The following is a 19,914-nucleotide window of genomic DNA, read 5'->3' as shown; positions in this document are numbered from 1 at the left end:
GCGTCAGGTATTGTGGAAAAATCTTGACTTTTTACTTCACATCTGAGACGTCACAACACCGCTCCCGGATTTGCTCGAACCACCAACCTATTCGTTAACAGCCGAATGCGCTAACCATTGAGCCTCGGAAGCTCAGAAATTAAATGGTTTTCAGGTATTGTGGAAAAGTTATGACTTTTTACGCTACATCTGAGACCCCACAACACCTCTCCCGTGTGGGCTCGAACCACCAACCTTTCGATTAACAGCTGAACGTGCTAACCATTGCGCCACGGAAGCCCAAAAATTAAATTTTCGTCAGGTATTGTGGAAAAACTCTGACATTTTACGTTACATCTGGGACGTCACAACACCGCTCCCGGGAGGGTTCAAAACACCAGTCTTTTGAATAGCAGCAGAACGCGCTAACCATTGCGCCACGGAAGCCCAAAAATTAAATGGTCGTCAGGTATTGTGGAAAAACCTTGACTTTTCACATCTGAGACGTCACAACACCGCTCCCGGATGGGCTCGAACCACCAACCTATTCGTTAACAGCCGAACGTGCTAACCATTGAGCCACGGAAGCTCAGAAATTAAATGGTTGTCAGGTATTGTGGAAACGTTATGACTTTTTACGCTACATCTGAGACCCCACAACACCTCACCCGGGTGGGCTCGAACCACCAACCTTTCGATTAACAGCTGAACGTGCTAACCATTGCGCCACGGAAGCCCAAAAATTAAATGTTCGTCAGGTATTTTGGAAAAACTCTGATATTTTACGTAATATCTGAGACGTCACAACACCGCTCCCGGGACGGCTCAAACCACCAGTCTTTTGAATAGCAGCTGAACGCGCTAACCATTGCGCCACGGAAGCCCAAAAATTAAATGGGCATCAGGTATTGTGGAAAAATCTTGACTTTTTACTTCACATCTGAGACGTCACAACACCGCTCCCGGATTTGCTCGAACCACCAACCTATTCGTTAACAGCCGAATGCGCTAACCATTGAGCCTCGGAAGCTCAGAAATTAAATGGTTTTCAGGTATTGTGGAAAAGTTATGACTTTTTACGCTACATCTGAGACCCCACAACACCTCTCCCGGGTGGGCTCGAACCACCAACCTTTCGATTAACAGCTGAACGTGCTAACCATTGCGCCACGGAAGCCCAAAACTTAAATTTTCGTCAGGTATTGTGGAAAAACTCTGACATTTTACGTTACATCTGGGACGTCACAACACCGCTCCCGGGAGGGCTCAAAACACCAGTCTTTTGAATAGCAGCAGAACGCGCTAACCATTGCGCCACGGAAGCCCAAAAATTAAATGGTCGTCAGGTATTGTGGAAAAACCTTGACTTTTTACTTCACATCTGAGACGTCACAACACCGCTCCCGGATGGGCTCGAACCACCAACCTATTCGTTAACAGCCGAACGCGCTAACCATTGAGCCACGGAAGCTCAGAAATTAAATGGTTGTCAGGTATTGTGGAAATGTTATGACTTTTTACGCTACATCTAAGACTCCACAACACCTCACCCGGGTGGGCTCGAATCACCACCCTTCCGATTGACAGCTGAACGTGCTAACCATTGCGCTACGGAAGTCCAAAAATTAAATGTTCGTCAGGTATTGTGGAAAAACTCTGACATTTTACGTTACATCTGAGACGTCACAAAACCGCTCCCGGGAGGGTTCAAAACACCAGTCTTTTGAATAGCAGCTGAACGCGCTAACCATTGCGCCACGGAAGCCCAAAAATTAAATGGTCGTCAGGTATTGTGGAAAAACCTTGACTTTTCACATCTGAGACGTCACAACACCGCTCCCGGATTTTCTCGAACCACCAACCTATTCGTTAACAGCCGAATGCGCTAACCATTGAGCCTCGGAAGCTCAGAAATTAAATGGTTGTCAGGTATTGTGGAAAAGTTATGACTTTTTACGCTACATCTGAGACCCCACAACACCTCTCCCGGGTGGGCTCGAACCACCAACCTTTCGATTAACAGCTGAACGTGCTAACCATTGCGCCACGGAAGCCCAAAACTTAAATTTTCGTCAGGTATTGTGGAAAAACTCTGACATTTTACGTTACATCTGGGACGTCACAACACCGCTCCCGGGACGGCTCAATACACCAGTCTTTTGAATAGCAGCGGACCGCGCTAACCATTGCGCCACGGAAGCCCAAAAATTAAATGGTCGTCAGGTATTGTGGAAAAACCTTGACTTTTTACTTCACATCTGAGACTTCACAACACCGCTCCCGGATGGGCTCGAACCATCAACCTATTCGTTAACAGCCAAACGCGCTAACCATTGAGCCACGGAAGCTCAGAAATTAAATGGTTGTCAGGTATTGTGGAAAAGTTATGACTTTTTACGCTACATCTGAGACCCCACAACACCTCTCCCGGGTGGGCTTGAACCACCAACCTTTCGGTTAACAGCTGAAAGCGCTAACCATTGCGCCACGGAAGCCCAAAAATTAAATGTTCGTCAGGTATTGTGGAAAAACTCTGACATTTTACGTTACATCTGAGACGTCACGACACCGCTCCCGGGAGGGCTCAAACCACCAGTCTTCTGAATAGCAGCTGAACGCGCTAACCATTGCGCCACGGAAGCCCAAAAATTAAATGTTCGTCAGGTATTGTGGAAAAACCTTGACTATTTACTTCACATCTGAGACGTCACAACACCGCTCACGGATGGGCTCGAACCACCAACCTATTCGTTAACAGCCGAACGCGCTAACCATTGAGCCACGGAAGCTCAGAAATTAAATGGTTGTCAGGTATTGTGGAAAAACCTTGACTTTTTACTTCACACCTGAGACCCTACAACACCTCTCCAGGGTGCGGTCGAACCACCAACCTATTCGTTAACAGCCAAACGCGCTAACCATTGAGCCACGGAAGCTCAGAACTTAAATGGTTGTCAGGTATTGTGGAAAAGTTATGACTTTTTACGCTACATTTGAGACCCCACAACACCTCTCCCGGGTGGGCTCGAACCACCAACCTTTCGGTTAACAGCTGAAAGCGCTAACCATTGCGCCACGGAAGCCCAAAAATTAAATGTTCGTCAGGTATTGTGGTAAAACTCTGACATTTTACGTTACATCTGAGACGTCACGACACCGCTCCCGGGAGGGCTCAAACCACCAGTCTTTTGAATAGCAGCTGAACGCGCTAACCATTGCGCCACGGAAGCCCAAAAATTAAATGGTCGTCAGGTATTGTGGAAAAACCTTGACTTTTTACTTCACATCTGAGACGTCACAACACCACTCCCGGGAGAGCTCAAACCACCAGTCTTTTGAATAGCAGCTGAACGCGCTAACCATTGCGCCACGGAAGCCCAAAAATTAAATGTTCGTCAGGTATTGTGGAAAAACTCTGACATTTTACGTTACATCTGAGACGTCACGACACCGCTCCCGGGAGGGCTCAAACCACCAGTCTTTTGAATAGCAGCTGAACGCGCTAACCATTGCGCCACGGAAGCCCAAAAATTAAATGGTCGTCAGGTATTGTGGAAAAACTCTGACATTTTACGTTACATCTAAGACGTCACAACACCGCTCCCGGGAGAGCTCAAACCACCAACCTTTCGGTTAACAGCTGAAAGCGCTAACCATTGCGCCACGGAAGCCCAAAAATTAAATGTTCGTCAGGTATTGTGGTAAAACTCTGACATTTTACGTTACATCTGAGACGTCACGACACCGCTCCCGGGAGGGCTCAAACCACCACTCTTTTGAATAGCAGCTGAACGCGCTAACCATTGCGCCACGGAAGCCCAAAAATTAAATGGTCGTCAGGTATTGTGGAAAAACCTTGACTTTTTACTTCACATCTGAGACGTCACAACACCACTCCCGGGAGAGCTCAAACCACCAGTCTTTTGAATAGCAGCTGAACGCGCTAACCATTGCGCCACGGAAGCCCAAAAATTAAATGTTCGTCAGGTATTGTGGAAAAACTCTGACATTTTACGTTACATCTGAGACGTCACGACACCGCTCCCGGGAGGGCTCAAACCACCAGTCTTTTGAATAGCAGCTGAACGCGCTAACCATTGCGCCACGGAAGCCCAAAAATTAAATGGTCGTCAGGTATTGTGGAAAAACTCTGACATTTTACGTTACATCTAAGACGTCACAACACCGCTCCCGGGAGGGCTCAAACCACCAGTCTTTTGAATAGCAGCTGAACGCGCTAACCATTGCGCCACGGAAGCCCAAAAATTAAATGGTCGTCAGGTATTGTGGAAAAATCTTGACTATTTACTTCACATCTGAGACGTCACAACACCGCTCCCGGATGGGCTCGAACCACCAACCTATTCGTTAACAGCCGAACGCGCTAACCATTGAGCCACGAAGGCTCAGAAAATAAATGGTTGTCAGGTATTGTGGAAAAGTTATGACTTTTTACGCTACAGCTGAGACCCCACAACACCTCTCCTGGGTGTGCTCGAACCACCAACCTTTCGATTAAAAGCTGAACGTGCTAACCATTGCGCCACGGAAGCCCAAAAATTAAATGTTCGTCAGGTATTGTGGAAAAACTCTGACATTTTACGTTACATCTGAGACGTCACAACACCGCTCCCGGGAGGGTTCAAAACACCAGTCTTTTGAAAAGCAGCTGAACGCGCTAACCATTGCGCCACGGAAGCCCATAAATTAAATGGTCGTCAGGTATTGTGGAAAAACCTTGACTTTTTACTTCACATCTGAGACGTCACAACACCGCTCCCGGGAGGGCTCAAAACACCAGTCTTTTGAATAGCAGCTGAACGCGCTAACCATTGCGCCACGGAAGCCCAAAAATTAAATTGTCGTCAGGTATTGTGGAAAAACCTTGACTTTTTACTTCACATCTGAGACGTCACAACACCGCTCCCGGATGGGCTCGAACCACCAACCTATTCGTTAACAGCCGAACGCGCTAACCATTGAGCCACGGAAGCTCAGAAATTGAATGGTTGTCAGGTATTGTGGAAAAGTTATGACTTTTTACGCTACATCTGAGACCCCACAACACTCTCCCGGGTGGGTTCGAACCACCAACCTTTCGATTAACAGCTGAACGTGCTAACCATTGCGCCACTGAAGCCCAAAAATTAAATGTTCGTCAGGTATTGTGGAAAAACTCTGACATTTTACGTTACATCTGAGACGTCACAACACCGCTCCCGGGAGGGTTCAAAACACCAGTCTTTTGAAAATCAGCTGAACGCGCTAACCATTGCGCCACGGAAGCCCAAAAATTAAATGGTCGTCAGGTATTGTGGAAAAACTCTGACATTTTACGTTACATCTAAGACGTCACAACACCGCTCCTGGGAGAGCTCAAACCACCAGTCTTTTGAATAGCAGCTGAACGCGCTAACCATTGCGCCACGGAAGCCCAAAAATTAAATGTTCGTCAGGTATTGTGGAAAAACTCTGACATTTTACGTTACATCTGAGACGTCACGACACCGCTCCCGGGAGAGCTCAAACCACCAGTCTTTTGAATAGCAGCTGAACGCGCTAACCATTGCGCCACGGAAGCCCAAAAATTAAATGGTCGTCAGGTATTGTGGAAAAACTCTGACATTTTACGTTACATCTAAGACGTCACAACACCGCTCCTGGGAGAGCTCAAACCACCAGTCTTTTGAATAGCAGCTGAACGCGCTAACCATTGCGCCACGGAAGCCCAAAAATTAAATGTTCGTCAGGTATTGTGGAAAAACTCTGACATTTTACGTTACATCTGATACGTCACGACACCGCTCCCGGGAGGGCTCAAACCACCAGTCTTTTGAATAGCAGCTGAACGCGCTAACCATTGCGCCACGGAAGCCCAAAAATTAAATGGTCGTCAGGTATTGTGGAAAAACCTTGACTATTTACTTCACATCTGAGACGTCACAACACTGCTCCCGGATGGGCTCGAACCACCAACCTATTCGTTAACAGCCGAACGCGCTAACCATTGAGCCACGGAAGCTCAGAAATTAAATGGTTGTCAGGTATTGTGGAAAAGTTATTACTTTTTACGCTACATCTGAGACCCCACAACACCTCTCCCGGGTGTGCTCGAACCACCAACCTTTCGATTAAAAGCTGAACGTGCTAACCATTGCGCCACGGAAGCCCAAAAATTAAATGTTCGTCAGGTATTGTGGAAAAACTCTGACATTTTACGTTACATCTGAGACGTCACAACACCGCTCCCGGGAGGGCTCAAAACACCAGTCTTTAGAAAAGCAGCTGAACGCGCTAACCATTGCGCCACGGAAGCCCAAAAATTAAATGGTCGTCAGGTATTGTGGAAAAACCTTGACTATTTACTTCACATCTGAGACGTCACAACACTGCTCCCGGATGGGCTCGAACCACCAACCTATTCGTTAACAGCCGAACGCGCTAACCATTGAGCCACGGAAGCTCAGAAATTAAATGGTTGTCAGGTATTGTGGAAAAGTTATTACTTTTTACGCTACATCTGAGACCCCACAACACCTCTCCCGGGTGTGCTCGAACCACCAACCTTTCGATTAAAAGCTGAACGTGCTAACCATTGCGCCACGGAAGCCCAAAAATTAAATGTTCGTCAGGTATTGTGGAAAAACTCTGACATTTTACGTTACATCTGAGACGTCACAACACCGCTCCCGGGAGGGTTCAAAACACCAGTCTTTTGAAAAGCAGCTGAACGCGCTAACCATTGCGCCACGGAAGCCCAAAAATTAAATGGTCGTCAGGTATTGTGGAAAAACCTTGACTTTTTACTTCACATCTGAGACGTCACAACACCGCTCGCGGATGGGCTCAAAACACCAGTCTTTTGAATAGCAGCTGAACGCGCTAACCATTGCGCCACGGAAGCCCAAAAATTAAATGGTCGTCAGGTATTGTGGAAAAACTCTGACATTTTACGTTACATCTGAGACGTCACAACACCGCTCCCGGGAGGGCTCAAACCACCAGTCTTTTGAATAGCAGCTGAACGCGCTAACCATTGCGACAGGGAAGCCCAAAAATTAAATGGTCGTCAGGTATTGTGGAAAAACCTTGACTTTTTAGTTCACATCTGAGACCCTACAACACCTCTCCACGGTGGGCTCGATCCACCAACCTATTCGTTTATAACCAAACGCGCTAACCATTGAGCCACGGAAGCTCAGAAATTAAATGATTGTCAGGTATTGTGGAAAAGTTATGACTTTTTACGCTACATCTGAGACCCCACAACACCTCTCCCGGGTGGGCTCGAACCACCAACCTTTCGGTTAACAGCTGAAAGCGCTAACCATTGCGCCACGGAAGCCCAAAAATTAAATTTTCGTCAGGTACTGTGGAAAAACCTTGACTTTTTACGTCACATCTGAGACGTCACAACACCGCTCCTGGATGGGCTCGAACCACCAACCTATTCGTTAACAACCGAACGCGCTAACCATTGAGCCACGGAAGCTCAGAAATTAAATGGTTGTCAGGTATTGTGGAAAAGTTATGTTTTTTTACGTTACATCTGATTCAATACAACACCTCTCCAGGGTGGGCTTGAACCCCCAACCTTTCGGTTAACAGCCGAACGCGCTAACCATTGCGCCACGGAAGCCCAAAAATTAAATGGTCGTCAGGTATTGTGGAAAACCTTTGACTTTCTACGTTACATTTGAGATCCCACAACACCGCTCCCGGGTAGGCTCGAACCACCAACCTATTGGTTAACAGCCGAACGCGCTAACCATTGAGCCACGGAAGCTCAGAAATTAAATGGTTGTCACGTATTGTGGATAAGTTTTGACTTTTTACGCTACATCTGAGACCCCACAACACCGCTCCCGGATGGGCTCGAACCACCAACCTATTCGTTAACAGCCGAACGCGCTAACCATTGAGCCACGGAAGCTCAGAAATTAAATGGTTGTCAGGTATTGTGGAAAAGTTATTACTTTTTACGCTACATCTGAGACCCCACAACACCTCTCCCGGGTGTGCTCGAACCACCAACCTTTCGATTAAAAGCTGAACGTGCTAACCATTGCGCCACGGAAGCCCAAAAATTAAATGTTCGTCAGGTATTGTGGAAAAACTCTGACATTTTACGTTACATCTGAGACGTCACAACACCGCTCCCGGGAGGGCTCAAAACACCAGTCTTTAGAAAAGCAGCTGAACGCGCTAACCATTGCGCCACGGAAGCCCAAAAATTAAATGGTCGTCAGGTATTGTGGAAAAACCTTGACTATTTACTTCACATCTGAGACGTCACAACACTGCTCCCGGATGGGCTCGAACCACCAACCTATTCGTTAACAGCCGAACGCGCTAACCATTGAGCCACGGAAGCTCAGAAATTAAATGGTTGTCAGGTATTGTGGAAAAGTTATTACTTTTTACGCTACATCTGAGACCCCACAACACCTCTCCCGGGTGTGCTCGAACCACCAACCTTTCGATTAAAAGCTGAACGTGCTAACCATTGCGCCACGGAAGCCCAAAAATTAAATGTTCGTCAGGTATTGTGGAAAAACTCTGACATTTTACGTTACATCTGAGACGTCACAACACCGCTCCCGGGAGGGTTCAAAACACCAGTCTTTTGAAAAGCAGCTGAACGCGCTAACCATTGCGCCACGGAAGCCCAAAAATTAAATGGTCGTCAGGTATTGTGGAAAAACCTTGACTTTTTACTTCACATCTGAGACGTCACAACACCGCTCGCGGATGGGCTCAAAACACCAGTCTTTTGAATAGCAGCTGAACGCGCTAACCATTGCGCCACGGAAGCCCAAAAATTAAATGGTCGTCAGGTATTGTGGAAAAACTCTGACATTTTACGTTACATCTGAGACGTCACAACACCGCTCCCGGGAGGGCTCAAACCACCAGTCTTTTGAATAGCAGCTGAACGCGCTAACCATTGCGACAGGGAAGCCCAAAAATTAAATGGTCGTCAGGTATTGTGGAAAAACCTTGACTTTTTAGTTCACATCTGAGACCCTACAACACCTCTCCACGGTGGGCTCGAACCACCAACCTATTCGTTTATAACCAAACGCGCTAACCATTGAGCCACGGAAGCTCAGAAATTAAATGATTGTCAGGTATTGTGGAAAAGTTATGACTTTTTACGCTACATCTGAGACCCCACAACACCTCTCCCGGGTGGGCTCGAACCACCAACCTTTCGGTTAACAGCTGAAAGCGCTAACCATTGCGCCACGGAAGCCCAAAAATTAAATTTTCGTCAGGTACTGTGGAAAAACCTTGACTTTTTACGTCACATCTGAGACGTCACAACACCGCTCCTGGATGGGCTCGAACCACCAACCTATTCGTTAACAACCGAACGCGCTAACCATTGAGCCACGGAAGCTCAGAAATTAAATGGTTGTCAGGTATTGTGGAAAAGTTATGTTTTTTTACGTTACATCTGATTCAATACAACACCTCTCCAGGGTGGGCTTGAACCCCCAACCTTTCGGTTAACAGCCGAACGCGCTAACCATTGCGCCACGGAAGCCCAAAAATTAAATGGTCGTCAGGTATTGTGGAAAACCTTTGACTTTCTACGTTACATTTGAGATCCCACAACACCGCTCCCGGGTAGGCTCGAACCACCAACCTATTGGTTAACAGCCGAACGCGCTAACCATTGAGCCACGGAAGCTCAGAAATTAAATGGTTGTCACGTATTGTGGATAAGTTTTGACTTTTTACGCTACATCTGAGACCCCACAACACCGCTCCCGGATGGGCTCGAACCACCAACCTATTGGTTAACAGCCGAACGCGCTAACCATTGAGCCACGGAAGCTCAGAAATTAAATGGTTGTCAGGTATTTTTGAAAAGTTATGACTTTTACGTTACATCTGAGACCCTACAACACCTCTCCTGGGTAGGCTCGAACCACCAACCTTTCGGTTAACAGCCGAACGCGCTAAACATACCGCCACTTAAGCCCAAAATTTAAATGTTCGTCAGGTATTGTGGAAAAACACTGACATTTTACGTTACATGTGAGACGTCACAACACCGCTCCCGGGAGGGCTTAAACCACCAACCTTTCGGTTAACAGCTGAAAGCGCTAACCATTGCGCCACGGAAGCCCAAAAATTAAATGTTCGTCAGGTATTGTGGAAAAACTCTGACATTTTACGTTACATCTGAGACGCCACAACACCGCTCCCGGGAGGGCTCAAACCACCAGTCTTTTGAATAGCAGCTGAACGCGCTAACCATTGCGCCACGGAAGCCCAAAAATTAAATGGTCGTCAGGTATTGTGGAAAAACCTTGACTTTTTACTTCACATCTGAGACCCCACACCACCTATCCCGGGTGGGCTCGAACCACCAACTTTTCGATTTACAGCTGAACGTGCTAACCATTGCGCCACGGAAGCCCAAAAATTAAATGTTCGTCAGGTATTGTGGGAAAACTCTCACATTTTACGTTACATCTGAGACGTCACAACACCGCTCACGGGAGGTATCAAACCACCAGTCTTTTGAATAGCAGCTGAACGCGCTAACCATTGCGCCACGGAAGCCCAAAAATTAAATAGTCGTCTGGTATTGTGGAAAAACCTTGACTTTTTACTTCACATCTGAGACGTCTCAACACCGCTCCCGGATGGGCTCGAACCACCAACCTATTCGTTAACAGACGAACGAGCTACTCATAGAGCCAAGGAAGCTCAGAAGTTAAATGGTTGTCACGTATTGTGGAAAATCTTTGACTTTTACGCTACATCTGAGACCCCACCACACCTCTCACGGGTGGGCTCGAACCACCAACCTTTCGGTTAACAGCCGAACGCGCTAACCATTGAGCCACGGAAGTTCAGAAATTAAATGGTTGTCACGTATTGTGGAAAAGTTTTGACTTTTTACGCTACATCTGAGACCCCACAACACCTCTCCCGGGTGAGCTCGAACCACTAACCTATCGATTAACAGCTGAAAGTGCTAACAATGCGCCACGGAAGCCCAAAAATTAAATGTTCGTCAGGCATTGTGGGAAAACTCTCACATTTTACGTAACATCTGAGACGTCACAACACCGCTCACGGGAGGTATCAAACCACCAGTCTTTTGAATAGCAGCTGAACGCGCTAACCATTGCGCCACGGAAGCCCAAAAATTAAATAGTCGTCTGGTATTGTGGAAAAACCTTGACTTTTTACTTCACATCTGAGACGTCTCAACACCGCTCCCGGATGGGCTCGAACCACCAACCTATTCGTTAACAGACGAACGCGCTAACCATTGAGCCACGGAAGCTCAGAAATTAAATGGTTGTCAGGTATTGTGGAAAAGTTATGACTTTTTACGTTACATCTGAGACCCTACAACACCTCTCCAGGGTGGGCTCGAACCACCAAGCTTTTGGTTAACAGCCGAACGAGCTACTCATAGAGCCAAGGAAGCTCAGAAGTTAAATGGTTGTCACGTATTGTGGAAAAGCTTTGACTTTTACGCTACATCTGAGACCCCACCACACCTCTCCCGGGTGGGCTCGAACCACCAACCTTTCGGTTAACAGCCGAACGCGCTAACCATAGAGCCACGGAAGTTCAGAAATTAAATGGTTGTCACGTATTGTGGAAAAGTTTTGACTTTTTACGCTACATCTGAGACCCCACAACACCTCTCCCGGGTGAGCTCGAACCACCAACCTTTCGATTAACAGCTGAACGTGCTAACCATTGCGCCACGAAAGCCCAAAAATTTAATGTTCGTCAGGCATTGTGGAAAAACTCTCACATTTTACGTTAAATCTGAGACGTCACAACACCGCTCCCGGGAGGGTTCAAACCACCAGTCTTTTGAAAAGCACCTGAACGCGCTACCCATTGCGCCACGGATGCCCAAAAATTAAATGGTCGTCTGGTATTGTGGAAAAACCTTGACTTTTTACTTCACATCTGAGACGTCACAACACCGCTCGCGGATGGGCTCGAACCACCAACCTATTGGTTGACAGCCGAACGCGTTAACCATTGAGCCACGGAAGCTCAGAAATTAAATGGTTGTCACGTATTGTGGAAAAGCTTTGACTTTTACGCTACATCTGAGACCCCACCACACCTCTCCTGGGTGGGCTCGAACCACCAACCTTTCGGTTAACAGCCGAACGCGCTAACCATTGAGCCACGGAAGTTCAGAAATTAAATGTTTGTCACGTATTGTGGAAAAGTTTTGACTTTTTACGCTACATCTGAGACCCCACAACAACTCTCCCGGGTGGGCTCGAACCACCAACCTTTCGATTAACAGCTGAACGCGCTAACCATTGCGCCACGGAAGCCCAAAAATTAAATGGTCGTCTGGTATTGTGGAAAAACCTTGACTTTTTACTTCACATCTGACACATCTCAACACCGCTCCCGGGTGGGCTCGAACCACCAACCTTTCGGTTAACAGCCGAACGCGCTAACCATTGAGCCACGGAAGTTCAGAAATTAAATGGTTGTCACGTATTGTGGAAACGTTTTGACTTTTTACGCTACATCTGAGACCCCACAACTCCTCTCCCGGGTGGGCTCGAACCACCAACCTTTCGACTAACAGCTCAACGCGCTTACCATTGCGCCACGGAAGCCCAAAAATTAAGAGTTCGTCAGGTATTGTGGAAAAACTTTGGCTTTCTACATTACATTTGAGACCCCACAACACCACTCCCGGGTGGTCTCGAACCACCAACCTTTCGGTTAACAGCCGAACGCGCTACTCATTGAGCCACGGAAGCTCAGAAGTTAAATGGTTGTCACGTATTGTGGAAAAGCTTTGACTCTTTACGCTACATCTGAGACCCCACCACACCTCTCCCGGGTGGGCTCGAACCACCAACCTTTCGGTTAACAGCTGAAAGCGCTAACCATTGCGCCACGGAAGCCCAAAAATTAAATGGTCGTCAGGTATTGTGGAAAAACCTTAACTTTTTACGTCACATCTGAGACCTCACAACACCGCTCTCGGATAGGCTCGAACCACCAACCTATTGCTTAACAGCCGAACGCGCTAACCATTGAGCCACGGAAGCTCAGAAATTAAATGGTTGTCACGTATTGTGGAAAAGCTTTGACTTTTTACGCTACATCTGAGACCCCACAACACCTCTCCAGGTAGGCTCGAACCACTAACCTTTTGGTTAACAGCTGAAAGCGCTAACCATTGCTCCACGGACGCCCAAAAATTAAATGTTCGTCAGGTATTGTGGAAAAACCTTGACTTTTTACGTTACATCTGAGACGTCACAACACCGCTCCCCGAAGGGCTCAAAACACCAGTCTTTTGAATAGCAGCAGAACGCGCTAACCATTGCGCCACGGAAGCCCAAAAATTAAATGGTCGTCAGGTATTGTGGAAAAACCTTGACTTTTTACTTGACATCTGAGACGTCACAACACCGCTCCCCGGAGGGCTCAAAACACCAAACTTTTGAATAGCAGCAGAACGCGCTAACCATTGCGCCACGGAAGCCCAAAAATTAAATGGTCGTCAGGTATTGTGGAAAAACCTTGACTTTTTACTTCACATCTGAGACGTCACAACACCGCTCGCGGATGGGCTCGAACCACCAACCTATTGGTTGACAGCCGAACGCGTTAACCATTGAGCCACGGAAGCTCAGAAATTAAATGGTTGTCACGTATTGTGGAAAAGCTTTGACTTTTACGCTACATCTGAGACCCCACCACACCTCTCCTGGGTGGGCTCGAACCACCAACCTTTCGGTTAACAGCCGAACGCGCTAACCATTGAGCCACGGAAGTTCAGAAATTAAATGTTTGTCACGTATTGTGGAAAGTTTTGACTTTTTACGCTACATCTGAGACCCCACAACAACTCTCCCGGGTGGGCTCGAACCACCAACCTTTCGATTAACAGCTGAACGCGCTAACCATTGCGCCACGGAAGCCCAAAAATTAAATGGTCGTCTGGTATTGTGGAAAAACCTTGACTTTTTACTTCACATCTGACACATCTCAACACCGCTCCCGGGTGGGCTCGAACCACCAACCTTTCGGTTAACAGCCGAACGCGCTAACCATTGAGCCACGGAAGTTCAGAAATTAAATGGTTGTCACGTATTGTGGAAACGTTTTGACTTTTTACGCTACATCTGAGACCCCACAACTCCTCTCCCGGGTGGGCTCGAACCACCAACCTTTCGACTAACAGCTCAACGCGCTTACCATTGCGCCACGGAAGCCCAAAAATTAAGAGTTCGTCAGGTATTGTGGAAAAACTTTGGCTTTCTACATTACATTTGAGACCCCACAACACCACTCCCGGGTGGTCTCGAACCACCAACCTTTCGGTTAACAGCCGAACGCGCTACTCATTGAGCCACGGAAGCTCAGAAGTTAAATGGTTGTCACGTATTGTGGAAAAGCTTTGACTCTTTACGCTACATCTGAGACCCCACCACACCTCTCCCGGGTGGGCTCGAACCACCAACCTTTCGGTTAACAGCTGAAAGCGCTAACCATTGCGCCACGGAAGCCCAAAAATTAAATGGTCGTCAGGTATTGTGGAAAAACCTTAACTTTTTACGTCACATCTGAGACCTCACAACACCGCTCTCGGATAGGCTCGAACCACCAACCTATTGCTTAACAGCCGAACGCGCTAACCATTGAGCCACGGAAGCTCAGAAATTAAATGGTTGTCACGTATTGTGGAAAAGCTTTGACTTTTTACGCTACATCTGAGACCCCACAACACCTCTCCAGGTAGGCTCGAACCACTAACCTTTTGGTTAACAGCTGGAAGCGCTAACCATTGCTCCACGGACGCCCAAAAATTAAATGTTCGTCAGGTATTGTGGAAAAACCTTGACTTTTTACGTTACATCTGAGACGTCACAACACCGCTCCCCGAAGGGCTCAAAACACCAGTCTTTTGAATAGCAGCAGAACGCGCTAACCATTGCGCCACGGAAGCCCAAAAATTAAATGGTCGTCAGGTATTGTGGAAAAACCTTGACTTTTTACTTGACATCTGAGACGTCACAACACCGCTCCCCGGAGGGCTCAAAACACCAAACTTTTGAATAGCAGCAGAACGCGCTAACCATTGCGCCACGGAAGCCCAAAAATTAAATGGTCGTCAGGTATTGTGGAAAAACCTTGACTTTTTACTTCACATCTGAGACGTCACAACACCGCTCCCGGATGGGCTCGAACCACCGACCTATTCGTTAACAGCCGAACGCGCTAACCATTGATCCACGGAGGCTCAGAAATTAAATGGTTGTCAGGTATTGTGGAAAAGTTACGACTTTTTACGCTACATCTGAGACCCCACAACACCGCTCCCGGGAGGGCTCAAACCACCAGTCTTTTGAATAGCAGCTGAACGCGCTAACCATTGCGCCACGGAAGCCCAAAAATTAAATGGTCGTCAGGTATTGTGGAAAAACCTTGACTTTTTACGTTACATCTGAGACGTCACAACACCGCTCCCGGGAGGGTTCAAAACACCAGTCTTTTGAATAGCAGCTGAACGCGCTAACCCTTGCGCCAAGGAAGCCCAAAAATTAAATGGTCGTCAGGTATTGTGGAAAAACTCTGACATTTTACGTTACATCTGAGACGTCACAACACCGCTCCCGGGAGGGTTCAAAACACCAGTATTTTGAATAGCAGCTGAACGCGCTAACCATTGCGCCACGGAAGCCCAAAAATTAAATGGTCGTCAGGTATTGTGGAAAAACCTTGACTTTTTACTTCACATCTGAGACGTCACAACACCGCTCCCGGATGGGCTCGAACCACCGACCTATTCGTTAACAGCCGAACGCGCTAACCATTGATCCACGGAGGCTCAGAAATTAAATGGTTGTCAGGTATTGTGGAAAAGTTACGACTTTTTACGCTACATCTGAGACCCCACAACACCGCTCCCGGGAGGGCTCAAACCACCAGTCTTTTGAATAGCAGCTGAACGCGCTAACCATTGCACCACGGAAGCCCAAAAATTAAATGGTCGTCAGGTATTGTGAAAAGCCTTGACTTTTTACTTCACATCTGAGACGTCACAACACCGCTCCCGGGAGGGCTCAAAACACCAGTCTTTTGAATAGCAGCTGAACGCGCTAACCATTGCGCCACGGAAGCCCAAAAATTAAATGGTCGTCAGGTATTGTGGAAAAACCTTGACTTTTTACGTTACATCTGAGACGTCACAACACCGCTCCCGGGAGGGTTCAAAACACCAGTCTTTTGAATAGCAGCTGAACGCGCTAACCATTGCGCCACGGAAGCCCAAAAATTAAATGGTCGTCAGGTATTGTGGAAAAACCTTGGTTTTTACTTCACATCTGAGACGTAACAACACCGCTCCCGGATGGGCTCGAACCACCAACCTATTCGTTAACAGCCGAACGCGCTAACCATGGAGCCACGGAAGCTCAGAAAATAAATGGTTGTCAGGTATTGTGGAAAAGTTATGACTTTTTACGCTACATCTGAGACCCCACAACACCTCTCCCGGGTGTGCTTGAACCACCAACCTTTCGATTAATAGCTGAACGTGCTAACCATTGCGCCACGGAAGCCCATAAATTAAATGTTCGTCAGGTATTGTGGAAAAACTCTGACATTTTACGTTACATCTGAGACGTCACAACACCGCTCCCGGGAGGGCTCAAACCACCAGTATTTTGAATAGCAGCTGAACGCGCTAACCATTGCGCCACGGAAGCCCAAAAATTAAATGGTCGTCAGGTATTGTGGAAAAACCTTGGTTTTTACTTCACATCTGAGACGTAACAACACCGCTCCCGGATGGGCTCGAACCACCAACCTATTCGTTAACAGCCGAACGCGCTAACCATGGAGCCACGGAAGCTCAGAAAATAAATGGTTGTCAGGTATTGTGGAAAAGTTATGACTTTTTACGCTACATCTGAGACCCCACAACACCTCTCCCGGGTGGGTTCGAACCACCAACCTTTCGATTAACAGCTGAACGTGCTAACCATTGCGCCACGGAAGCCCAAAAATTAAATGTTCGTCAGGCATTGTGGAAAAACTCTGACATTTTACGTTATATCTGAGACGTCACAACACCGCTCCCGGGTGGGCTCAAAACACCAGTCTTTTGAAAAGCAGCTGAACGCGCTAACCATTGCGCCACGGAAGCCCAAAAATTAAATGGTCGTCAGGTATTGTGGAAAAACCTTGCCTTTTTACTTCACATCTGAGACGTCACAACACCGCTCCCGGGAGGGCTCAAACCACCAGTCTTTTGAATAGCAGCTGAACGCGCTAACCATTGCTCCACGGAAGCCCAAAAAATTAAATGGTCGTCAGGTATTGTGGAAAAACCTTGACTTTTTACTTCACATCTGAGACCCTACAACACCTCTCCAGGGCGGGCCCGAACCACATACCTATTCGTTAACAACCAAACGCGCTAACCATTGAGCCACGGAAGCTCAGAAATTAAATGGTTGTCAGGTATTGTGGAAAAGTTATGACTTTTTACGCTACATCTGAGAACCCACAACACCACTCCCGGGTGGGCTCAAACCACCAGTCTTTTGAATAGCAGCTGAACGCGCTAACCATTGCACCACGGAAGCCCAAAAATTAAATGGTCGTCAGGTATTGTGAAAAGCCTTGACTTTTTACTTCACATCTGAGACGTCACAACACCGCTCCCGGGAGGGCTCAAAACACCAGTCTTTTGAATAGCAGCTGAACGCGCTAACCATTGCGCCACGGAAGCCCAAAAATTAAATGGTCGTCAGGTATTGTGGAAAAACCTTGACTTTTTACGTTACATCTGAGACGTCACAACACCGCTCCCGGGAGGGTTCAAAACACCAGTCTTTTGAATAGCAGCTGAACGCGCAAACCATTGCGCCACGGAAGCCCAAAAATTAAATGGTCGTCAGGTATTGTGGAAAAACTCTGACATTTTACGTTACATCTGAGGCGTCACAACACCGCTCCCGGGAGGGCTCAAAACACCAGTCTTTTGAATAGCAGCTGAACGCGCTAACCATTGCGCCACGGAAGCCCAAAAATTAAATGGTCGTCAGGTATTGTGGAAAAACCTTGACTTTTTACTTCACATCTGAGACGTCACAACACCGCTCCCGGATGGGCTCGAACCACCAACCTATTCGTTAACAGCCGAACGCGCTAACCATGGAGCCACGGAAGCTCAGAAAGTAAATGGTTGTCAGGTATTGTGGAAAAGTTATGACTTTTTACGCTACATCTGAGACCCCACAACACCTCTCCCGGGTGTGCTTGAACCACCAACCTTTCGATTAATAGCTGAACGTGCTAACCATTGCGCCACGGAAGCCCATAAATTAAATGTTCGTCAGGTATTGTGGAAAAACTCTGACATTTTACGTTACATCTGAGACGTCACAACACCGCTCCCGGGAGGGCTCAAACCACCAGTATTTTGAATAGCAGCTGAACGCGCTAACCATTGCGCCACGGAAGCCCAAAAATTAAATGGTCGTCAGGTATTGTGGAAAAAGCTTGGTTTTTACTTCACATCTGAGACGTAACAACACCGCTCCCGGATGGGCTCGAACCACCAACCTATTCGTTAACAGCCGAACGCGCTAACCATGGAGCCACGGAAGCTCAGAAAATAAATGGTTGTCAGGTATTGTGGAAAAGTTATGACTTTTTACGCTACATCTGAGACCCCACAACACCTCTCCCGGGTGGGTTCGAACCACCAACCTTTCGATTAACAGCTGAACGTGCTAACCATTGCGCCACGGAAGCCCAAAAATTAAATGTTCGTCAGGCATTGTGGAAAAACTCTGACATTTTACGTTATATCTGAGACGTCACAACACCGCTCCCGGGTGGGCTCAAAACACCAGTCTTTTGAAAAGCAGCTGAACGCGCTAACCATTGCGCCACGGAAGCCCAAAAATTAAATGGTCGTCAGGTATTGTGGAAAAAGCTTGGTTTTTACTTCACATCTGAGACGTAACAACACCGCTCCCGGATGGGCTCGAACCACCAACCTATTCGTTAACAGCCGAACGCGCTAACCATGGAGCCACGGAAGCTCAGAAAATAAATGGTTGTCAGGTATTGTGGAAAAGTTATGACTTTTTACGCTACATCTGAGACCCCACAACACCTCTCCCGGGTGGGTTCGAACCACCAACCTTTCGATTAACAGCTGAACGTGCTAACCATTGCGCCACGGAAGCCCAAAAATTAAATGTTCGTCAGGCATTGTGGAAAAACTCTGACATTTTACGTTATATCTGAGACGTCACAACACCGCTCCCGGGTGGGCTCAAAACACCAGTCTTTTGAAAAGCAGCTGAACGCGCTAACCATTGCGCCACGGAAGCCCAAAAATTAAATGGTCGTCAGGTATTGTGGAAAAACCTTGCCTTTTTACTTCACAACTGAGACGTCACAACACCGCTCCCGGATGGGCTCGAACCACCAACCTATTCGTTAACAGCTGAACGTGCTAACCATTGCGCCACGTAAGCCCAAAAATTAAATGTTCGTCAGGTATTGTGGAAAAACTCTGACATTTTACGTTACATCTGAGACGTCACAACACCGCTCCCGGGAGGGTTCAAAACACCAGTCTTTTGAAAAGCAGCTGAACGCGCTAACCATTGCGCCACGGAAGCCCAAAAATTAAATGGTCGTCAGGTATTGTGGAAAAACCTTGACTTTTTACTTCACATCTGAGACCCTACAACACCTCTCCAGGGCGGGCCCGAACCACATACCTATTCGTTAACAGCCAAACGCGCTAACCATTGAGCCACGGAAGCTCAGAAATTAAATGGTTGTCAGGTATTGTGGAAAAGTTATGACTTTTTACGCTACATCTGAGACCCCACAACACCACTCCCGGGTGGGCTCGAACCACCAACCTTTCGG

The sequence above is a fragment of the Phalangium opilio genome, unplaced genomic scaffold, assembly GCF_054372755.1.
Source record: "Phalangium opilio isolate 3A_F unplaced genomic scaffold, DU_Popi_V2 ptg000054l_1, whole genome shotgun sequence".
NCBI classification, from domain to species: domain Eukaryota; kingdom Metazoa; phylum Arthropoda; class Arachnida; order Opiliones; family Phalangiidae; genus Phalangium; species Phalangium opilio.
The sequence above is the reverse complement of the archived record's forward strand: the minus strand, read 5'-3'. Positions refer to the sequence as shown.